Source organism: Chelonia mydas, chromosome 4 (assembly GCF_015237465.2).
Source record: "Chelonia mydas isolate rCheMyd1 chromosome 4, rCheMyd1.pri.v2, whole genome shotgun sequence".
In the NCBI taxonomy this organism is placed as follows: Eukaryota; Metazoa; Chordata; order Testudines; family Cheloniidae; genus Chelonia; species Chelonia mydas.
The window spans coordinates 119107974-119118229 of NC_057852.1; positions in this window are offsets into that span (position 1 = coordinate 119107974).

A 10256-nucleotide genomic window follows, 5' to 3' on the forward strand; every position below is an offset into this window, starting at 1 on the left:
TCCTATTTAGCCTGTGATTCACTATGATCCCCAGATCCCTTTCTGCAGTACTTCTTTCTAGGCAGTCATTTCCAGTTATGTACGTCTGCAACTGATTGTTCCTTCTTAAGTGGAGTAGTTTACATTTGTCCTTATTGAATTTCATCCTATGTACTTCAAACAATTTCTCCAGTTTGTCCAGATCATCTTGAATTTTAATCCTGTCCTTCAAAGCACTTGCACCCTCCCCGCCCCCCGCAGCTTCATATTATCTACAAACTTTAAGTCTGTACTCTCATTATTTAAATAATTGAGGAAGATATTGAACAGACCTGGACCCAGAGTTGATCCCTGCGAGCCCCCACTCATTTATGCCCTTCCAGCTTGACTGTGAACCACAGATAACTACTCTCTCTGGGAACAGTTTTCCAACCAGTTATGCACCTACCTTTATAGTACCTCCATCTCGGTTGTATTTCCCTAGTTTGTCTAGATATATCACATCTACCACTTCCCGCCCCCTTCCCCCCCCATCCACAAGACGTATTACCCTGTCAAAGAAAGTTATGAGGTTGGTTCGACACAATTTGTTCTTGACAAATCTGCTGTTACTTATCTTGTCTTCTAGGCAGTGATGAGCTGCCAAAATCTTAACAACCGGTTCCCTATAAAAAGTTCTGATTTAAGGATTGTGCCAAGAGGTGGAGTGGGCAGGAGTGTAGTGGCAGGGAAGAGATTGCACAGAGGCAAAAGGGGCTCGTTGCAGGGGGTGCAGTGGCAGGGAGGGAGTGGCACAAGGGAGAAGTGGGCAGGAGGGTGTTGTTGCAAGGGGCTGGCAGGCGGGGGTGTGTATGTGCCCGTGGTTATTGCAGGGGAGTGAAGGTGGCAGGGAGGGGTTTTCACAAGGGAGGAGTGGGCAGAAGGAAGATGGCAGGTGAGGGGGGTCCCTGAGGTTGATGCAGGGGTGAAGGTGACCATGACTGGCGGCGGGCAGATGGAGGTTGCCCAGAGGCAAAAGTGGCAGGACAGGCTGGGTTGTTGGGGCCGGGGCTGCCCAGGGGAGAAGGTAGCTGGTCGGTGGGTGTTGGAGGGGGTGGCAGGTTGCTCCCACATACACCATTCCCCAGGCCAGGGACTGGACCTGCCCACCCCCTGGTGCTCCGTGGGCCCCTGTGGCTCCCTGCTGCCCGGCTAGGTACCTTGCAGGCCAAGTAGACACCTAGCTTCTCCTCTCGAAGAGCAGAGTGCAGCTGCGCCTTCTTCCATGGGCCGAGCCAGGCTCCCCTCCGCCCCAGGGGCTCTCAGCGGTGGCGCAGGCAGGCAGCCAGCCCCCCTGCACCTGAGCTGGGCTCCACACCGCCCCTGGGGCTCTCAGCGGCAGCCACCACCACTGCAAGCCCCAGGGGTGGCGGGAAGCTCGGCTCAGCCCATGGTGCAGAGAAGAAGGCACAGCTGCTAGTGCTAGACCCTCCCCTTCCCCACTCTGCCAGCAGCTGCTCCCCCATGGGGAGGGACTGGCTGCGCCATGGGCGGCCCCTCTAGAGCCAGGAGGCGGGAAGCAGTGGCAGCCTTGTGCTCTGCTGTTTAAAAAATTTTGGGGGCACCACTTTTTGGTGCCCCCAACCACCTGCACCCTAGGCGGCCGCCTAGTGGTTGAACCAGCCCTGCCCGACAGACCCCCCTGGAACTCCCAAGCCTACCCATCCCCCTGCATTCCCCATCCCCTGACTGCCCCCCGCACCCCAGAACCTCCACCCCCTTCAACCTCTCCCTGCCCCTCATCCAACCCCTTCTCCCAGCCCCGGCCCGGCCTGGCCTGACCCCCTTACCATGCTGCTCGGGGCAGCGTGTCTGGATGCTGCGCAGCCCGCTGGAGCCCACCCCCTTACCATGCTGCTCAAAGCGGCAGGAGCTGCCGAGCTGCCCAGGAGCAGTCCAGAGCGCTGGCGCTGGTGGTGCGGTACACTGAGGCTCTGCGAGAGGGGAAGGCAGGGGAGGGGCCGGCCAGGAGCTCAGGGAGCCGTAACAATTTTCAACAACTGCTTCTAAAACTGGTTCAGAATTTAACAACCAGTTCACGCGAACCGGCTCCAGCTCACCACTGCTTCTAGGTGTTTGCAGATTGCTTAATTATTTGCTCCATACCTTTCTGGTACTGAAGTTAAGCTGATTGGTCTATAATTCTTGGTGGTGGTCTTATTTCCCTTTTGATTGATGGGCATTATATTTGCCCTTTTCCGGTCCTCTTGAATCTCTCCTATCTTCCATGACACATGCCTGGGAATATCAGTTAAAGTAAAGGGGGTGGGAAGTGGGAGCATAATGTTCCTTCCTCTGCTGAAAGCTTCCCCTTCTCTTCCTTGCTAATCACACAAACCCTTACACATGAAACCTTCTCACCTAGTTACAGAACTGCAGAGGGGAATAGTCAGTGGAGACAGACATGTTCCATCCCAACCTCCCTTGAGGTGCAGAAGGAATCCCCTGGTGCAGGGGTGGCCAACCTGTGGCTCCGGAGCCGCATGCGGCTCTTCAGAGGTTAATATGTGGCTCCTTGCATGGGTGATGACTCTGAGGCTGGAGCTACTGATGCTAACTTTCCAGTGTGCTGTGGGGTGCTCACTGCTCAACTCCCTGCTCTGCCCCAGGTCCTGCCACCACTCCACCCCTTCCCCCGAGCCTGCCATGCCCTCACTCCTCTCCACCAGAGCCTCCTGTGCACTGCAAAACAGCTGATTGCGGCGGGCAGGAGGTGTGGGGAGGGGGGGAGAGGCGCTGATTGGTGAGGCTGCCAATGGGCGGGAAGCACTTGGGGCTCGAGTAGGGTAGCGGACGTGGGGCTGCTGACATATTACTGTGGCTCTTTGGCAATGTTCACTGGTAAATTCTGGCTCCTTCTCAGGCTCAGGTTGGCCACCCCTGCCCTGGTGCCTAGCGATGTGCAGGAGATCTGGACCCTCTGCATGAGCTCGCATCATTCTAGTCCCACCCAGCATGTTCATAAAGAGAGTGAGAGGGACAGAAGTTGCCTCACTGGCTGCAATTACTGGAAAACAAACCTTTCTGGGAGGCTTTTTGGCCACACTCAAGCTTTATTATTTGTTGCTTCCATGTAGATCTGTGTTAATGCATTTAAAAGCAAGTGACCTTTACGTGTTCTGCTTCATCAAACAGGCCTACTGAATAAACCAGTAACTAAATACACAACTAGCAAGGAGAGGGAAATGTGGAATTCTTTACTGATCCCATTGTAAGCAAATACTGCAGCTCACGTGACCGCTAATGAAGTGAGCTGAGGGTCCTGCCAATATTGGCCCTAATAAAATGCTAAGAACATTGTCAGATTTAGGTTGTAACTTGCTTTACTTCACAGGACTTCTCAAAATGTGCTTTTTTTTTTTTTTTTTTTTTTTTAACCTCATTTTTAGGGAGTTTCATGTTAAGTCTGTGGTGTTGAGGCCTAGATGGGCTCTCCTGATGGAATAAGGTCTTAATATGAAATGTACTCAAAGGGAGATAAATTGACATCCATCCTTTCTTCTTTGTGGGTGGCTCCCATTCTTTATACACTGGGCACTTAAGAGAGGTTGAAGTAACACAAACACAGTTCTACAATATGGAAGTAGATTATTAAAAGCATTTGGCATGCACAGAAACTGGACATTTTGGCACCATCCAGCCCTTTGTCAAGTCTAACCATGTAAGGCTGTGCTGAATTTTATTTATATCATTTTAGAGTATGGTATGTAAACAATATAGGGAACCTCATTAATATGAGCATGAGAGAGCTCCAGCCAATTGGGCAGCTCTGAGGATTGTACTCATTACGCTAAACAGATACTACAGCAAGTTCAGGAGGAGGGACCCTGCATAAGACCCTTTCATTTGATTTATAGCAAGATTCCCAAAGGGTCCCAGAGAGAAAGGTGATTAAGAGTTCACGGTACCTAAAAATTTGAACAGCTAAAACCCTTCAGTGACTGCAGTACCTAAACTTTCTATACATACATAAACAAATATCCTAGTTGCTAGCAAACCACAAGTATGCATTATGGGGAGTGGAACTTGTGTCTTCTCCAACTGACAGGAGACTCTCTGGCTATTAAGGCTTATAGCTTTATCTTTCAGAGGACAATGTTATACCTGCTTGAGTTTTTCATATCGTAACGTATTCTATCAGTAGATATCGATTACTGCATACACACATTTACACTAATCAAAACATTTTACCGTTTACCATTTACCAAACCAAAATGTCCAGTTTTCAGAATCTGGGGTTAAATCTGGTATTAAATTTCTAAACCACATTTACTTGCAGTATTTTTATCTTGCTTTCCAGGCTTATTTCCTTTAACCAGGCCATGACTCACCCATCACATATTGGGCTCAGTTCAGAGGTGTACAACTTGAAGCAACTTACACCTCCTTTTAATTTAAACTAATGTGCTGCCAAGTCTTCGTGCAACCCACTGGCGAGCAGGTGTTACAGGTCCTGCTCTGTGCCTGAGGCAGAGAATACAGGGCTGTCATGGTGGCCCTACCTAGAGAGCTTTAGTGCAAGCTGTAGCAGCTCAAGCTTTTTGCTCTGGAAGTCCCCAGTTCAATCCCCAGGCTGATAGCCAAGGTGGCTGCTGTAGTCCAGGAGAAAGTTAAAGGACAACTGAGGTCTGGTTTTCAGAGGTGCTGAGCACCTACCGTTCCTATTGATTCAGCTGTGAGGTGCTTAGTACCTCTGAAAACAAAGTCGGGAGGGTGAGGAGAGTTTGAAAGTGATGGGGTCAAATCTGCAAACATTCTCTTGAAAACAAGAAGCAATGTTTGAGTTGTAGAATTTCAAAACAGCACCTGAAACCAATTAGCTAGCTACTGTTTATTCTTTGTACTTAACTTGAATCCAAATCTCTGTGGAACTCATATCAAGACTTGTAGGTTTTGGTCAGGTAAGCTCAAAAGAGAAAACACAACAGCTCTGTATTCTTAAATTCAGCATTCTTATGGGAGTTTTTCCATTAGTTTCCAAAGGTTTTTGGATCAGGCTCTAATTGAATAGTTCTTGTTACAAGTTAATAGGCCAAGAGCCTTTAAGGAGGTTTTCACACTGCATCAAATTTGAAGCCTTTTTAAAATTACGGTTACTGCAACTTTATGTACTGGCCTGGGCTCTAGCTAATTTAATAAATTAATCTAATTTACTAATATCATTACATGTCAACTGTAGCTTTATCAGCAAATGAGCCTTCAGATTTAACTTGTCAATCCAGTTTGATGTAGCCTTTGCTTTAACTCTGTCTGTCTTCTCTGTGAATTAGTTACCCATGAAAATTTATGATGACTGATCTAGGAAATCATCTGGGTTGTATTATCCACAGCCAGTGTACCCAGCACACCAGCAATCTGACTTTTCTTTGATGTTCCAGAGGGCATGGATTTAGCAGAGTGTCAGTCAGTGCAAACTGATGTGATCTGTTGTCTCATATGTACTTCAGATCTTGCATGTCAGTCTGAATTACTTAGAACTTGGGCAGACTGTTTCCAGAAGGGATTTTTTAATACATAAGTTCCTATAGTACTCTGTTCGTGACTTATGCTTTGCAACAATCCCACTCCACTCCTTATGAGCTCAGTCTTTGAGTTTAGACCTGTAGTAAATGTAAATCTGTACTAATCTTTTAACTCTCGTCCTTCCCTATTTATTACCTCAATTGTTAAAATTCAGGCAGTTCACCAAGTAACTAGTCTGTCTATCGCTAATTAAGCTCATTTTGTCTGATTTAGTCACAAGACTGGTCCCTTCCCTGGCCATTATTACATTTGCAGACAGACAGAAGGTTTTATAATGGGCATATTCGCAGAGGAATTATCTGCAGTTTACATTTGAAGAATTTCTTTTTATTTCACAGTCACATTTTTATTCTGCATGGTTTGAGGTCTTGTGATCATAAACTTTATTCCCCCCTCCATAATCTTTTTTTAATTGCTCTTTGTAGGCTGTTGATATGCAATTAAAAGTTATGTAACACTATTTCCTGGGCCACAATACAGTGAAAAGTGATTCACCCAGTTATTCTTAGAGGAGCAATTAAACAGTGATAAAAGGAGGACTGCATGATTTCTGGTAAGTGTTGTTTAAAAATACAGCAGACAGACATTAAACATCTTCTGCCTTCCATGTAGGTAAACATTGGTTTGGAAGTGATTAGAGTACAAAAATTCTCACTAGTCAGTGGATGTCACTACAAACTAGAAACGTTGCCCTCTAGCTCGGTGCATGGCACAAATTACTACTCAGGAATCTGGGTTCAGGATCACTTTCTTCGGCAAGTATGGTTATGAGTAACACTTCACAGCTTTTAGGCCCAAGGTACAGCATGCATGCGTCTAGTTTAGGTACTATTATGGCCCCTATTATCGAGTGCCTCAGTCTGTATTTATCCTCCTAGCACCGTTGCTTCCTCCCCCCCCCCCCCAGCCCCCACAACTGGAGGGGTGTTTAATGGGCCACTTCACCTTGGATGGTCCATTGAAATGTGTTAACTACTTGTGCCAAATAATCTGTTCCACCCTGTATTTAGCTGTGACATGTTTCCCAGACTTGAAGAGCTCTGTGGAAGCTTATCTCTCACTAACAGAATTTGGTCCAATAAAAGGTATTACCTCACACACCTTGTGTCTCAGACAGCAGGGACATTTTCCCTCTAAAAACCAGAGGCGACACGTAACTGTTGAGGTGGGGTGAGAGCACACAATTTAAAGGTTGGGGGGAGGGGCAAGTGACTGCCCCACATGTTGCCTCTGGCTGCAGACACCTTCCAGTCCCACTTCCCTGGGCCAGGGCAGCCAATCCTGGGGGGTTGGGGCCGGGCGGGTGGGGAACTCACAGCAACAAAGTTTCTCCCCAGAACCAACCCCCCCCACACACACTGCAGGCACCAAGCTCAGGGCTGCTGTGTTCTCCCCAGCCTGCCAGATTATCTGCTGTGCAGGCTGCTGCCGCCTTCCTAGCCAGGATCTTGCAGGCAGCCTGCCATGCTGCACAGACTTAGTGGGACCGCAGCATGAGAAGGCCCCCTGGCAGGCCCAGCAGAGCAAGCCCTGGAAAGGCAGCTTGGCTCTCACAGAAATCTGGGGGGGAGAGGTGGTACATGACCTGTTTACACCCCCACATCTCAGCAGAGGGGAGACTTTTCACCCAGGATACAGGAGACCTGGGTTTGTGGTCTACTCACTGGACTAAAAGCTCGGGCTTTGCAGCCACCTGACTCCAGAAGAGAAGTTCCTGGCTGTGGATCACCAGCAGAGGTAGGGGCTTAACTCCATGAGAGGGGTGGGGCTTAGCACATGCCCTTCTTGCCAGCATCTCCCATTGGCCAGCTGAAGTAGTTCCCTACCTAGCACATAGGCTTTTGTGGATCCCACTCTTGGGTATCTCTCTCTCCCCAGTTGTTGTAGAGGGAGCCTAGGTACCTAACTCAAGCTTTGTGGATCCCATTGTTATTTCAATGACTTTTTCTAAATTCTTAAAAGTTGGGTGTTGCCACATTCCGTGTCATAACACCTAAATCCATTAATGGACCTGGGCCTACGTGCCTAAATACCTTTGAGAATCTGGACAGAGAGACTAAGGGCCAAACTTTTAAAGATATTTAGTGCCTAAAGATAGATGGCTAATGGAACTTTCAAAATCAATGGAGCCAGGTGCTCTTGAAAATCCTATTGGGTGTGTATCTGCATTTTTAGGTACCTAGAACCAGATTTTTAAAGCTATTTAAGCGATGGACCCAAGGTTATGTGAGATGCCTGTGCCAAAGCAGGGAATTGAACCTATGTCTTCTAAATACTAGGTTAGCGCTTAAACCACCCTTCCTTATAATGTATCACTCTTTACATCTGTAAGGAGGGCATAGTATCTATGAAGCTGCCAAAGGGTTTGCAGGTCCTGCAACAGGGCTGATGATATTACTCAAGTCATCACGCATTTAGTGCCACACAAATCTGGTGTCTCCTCTCACTTTTGTTGAAATGATTTACATTAGAGGGGCAGAATCATGGAACAGAGAATATTTACATTAAAGGAAGTGGTTAACCTGTAGCTTGCTTCTGGTGTGAATGATTTGTGTCCCCCAGTTTGGATCATTGTCACACACCATGTCCCACACTGGGGTTTGGCAGGACAAGGTATGGCAGCATTAAATGTAGGCTAGGAGTCCTGGGATGAGATTATATTAATTTTTGGGTGAGCGACTATTGTAGCTGGGAAAATAGGGGAGAACAGAACAAGGAGCAATGGTCTCAAGTTGCAGTGGGGGAGGTTTAGGTTGGATATTAGGAAAAACTTTTTCACTAGGAGGGTGGTGAAGCACTGGAATGGGTTACCTAGGGAGGTGGGGGACTCTCTATCCTTAGAGGTTTTTAAGGCCTGTCTTGACAAAGCCCTGGCTGGGTTGATTTAGTTGGGGATTGGTCCTGCTTTGAGCAGGGGGTTTTACTAAATGACCTTCTGAGGTCCCTTCCAACCCTGATAGTCTATGAAATGGGTGAGCAGGATGAGCCTGAAGAGTAGATGAGCAGCTGGCAAGTGTTAAACATCTATAGCTATACTGGGCAGCCTGGGGGAAGGAACAGCCAAAACTGTAGAGCAAACCTATTAAGGACGTCCCAGAATGAAGAGCTGGAATGGAAAAACTTGTAAACCCATTTCCAACTGTCCCAAATTCCTTTGTCAGTGATCTGAGGGCCTCTGTAACATGCACCTTGGAAGGGGACAGAAAGGGTGAGGTAGTGTCTACAGTTAGGCATTTACCTAAGAGCTTGTGCTCCTGCACAAACTGAATGGAAGAGAAGAAATTGGTGCCAAATCTCTTAAGGATGTAAATGTCTTTCTTGTGGAAAGTTGTTCCGTTTAATTGATAAACTCAGCAAAAGTTGAATCCATTAATCTCCCAGCACTAACCCATTATTAGAATATTCTATGTATTGTCTTAGGGAAGGACAAATCAGCTGAAATTCTTATTTTCCCATTCCAGTATAGCTTATTTATGGGTCAAAAGTGTCGAATGCCCTCCACTTTGGATGAACTGAATCCTGTACCATTTTGATGCCAGTTACAGATTCCCAAGGACACAATAGCAGTAGTGTTTTCCCAGAAACAAAGATAACATGTCTGAGTCAGGCTCAGGGTTTCAAAAATGTGAAGATGAAATATCTAAGAAGAAAATCTTGCTTATTTTTAAAAGACAACTCTCATCATGATTTTAACGAAGGCATGTGGTTTGTTTGCATAGTTCTCTGCTTTTGTAAGATTTTAATGTTCCTTAACTCTTCCCCCTTAAACACATTTTGTTTGCACAATATTACTATATCCTATCCCTTACCTGACTCTTATTACGGTAGTATTTGAGCACCTGCCCACTATTTTATGTATATATCCTCACAACAGCACTGAGAGTGAGGGGATTATTATTAGTAGAGGTGGGGAACTGAAGCACTGAGAGATCAAGGGCTAGATTGCAACTGTAGGCACAGCCCTAAGCAAGGGATGATTTCATAAGACTAAAGGAGGGACTTGAATGGAAAATACTAGACTGATGCTGATGGAAGCCTGGCAGCCATTTCTACCTCAGCATGTGATCACTGAGTCAACTCCCTAGGTGAGCCTAGATTTCCATCAACATGAAGCAGATCTCCTTCTGCTCCATTATTTGGACAGTGCCAGGGCACTGATCCTATACAACATATCGAGCAGGTAAGGTCTGTGTCCCAAAGCTGCTGTTTTCTAGAATAAGAATTCAACAATCTCACAGAAGTGGAGGGTGATGTTGATAGGTGGGTGCTATAGCTACACAAAGTGTCAGGCCTCATATAGAGGTAAGATTTCCTGTAGAATGGTTTAATGGGATGACCAGTGCAGGAGGCAGAGAGGGCTGAAAGACCAGGGTACAGAACTCTCATTTGTAAAGTGAAGTCCTGTACTGTGGGATGGCTTTAGGCAAGATTGATGTAGCGACACTGTCTCTGCATTCCTATTTACATTAGGGAGAAAGCAATGTAGAATGAACTTATGCAGTCATTTGTGAGTACAGTCATTTGTGAGCTAAGAAACTTGTTCCAGACACAGTAGCAAAACAATTACATGAATTCTTGCAGAGGCTTTAGATGGCCTTCATGTACAGCTGGAAGGCCTTCAAGTGGAATTGCTAACTTGCAGCCTTCCAACTAGTAATTTGTTGCAATACTTTTCTGCAGGGTCTCTGTGCTTCCATTTCTGCATCTATAAAATG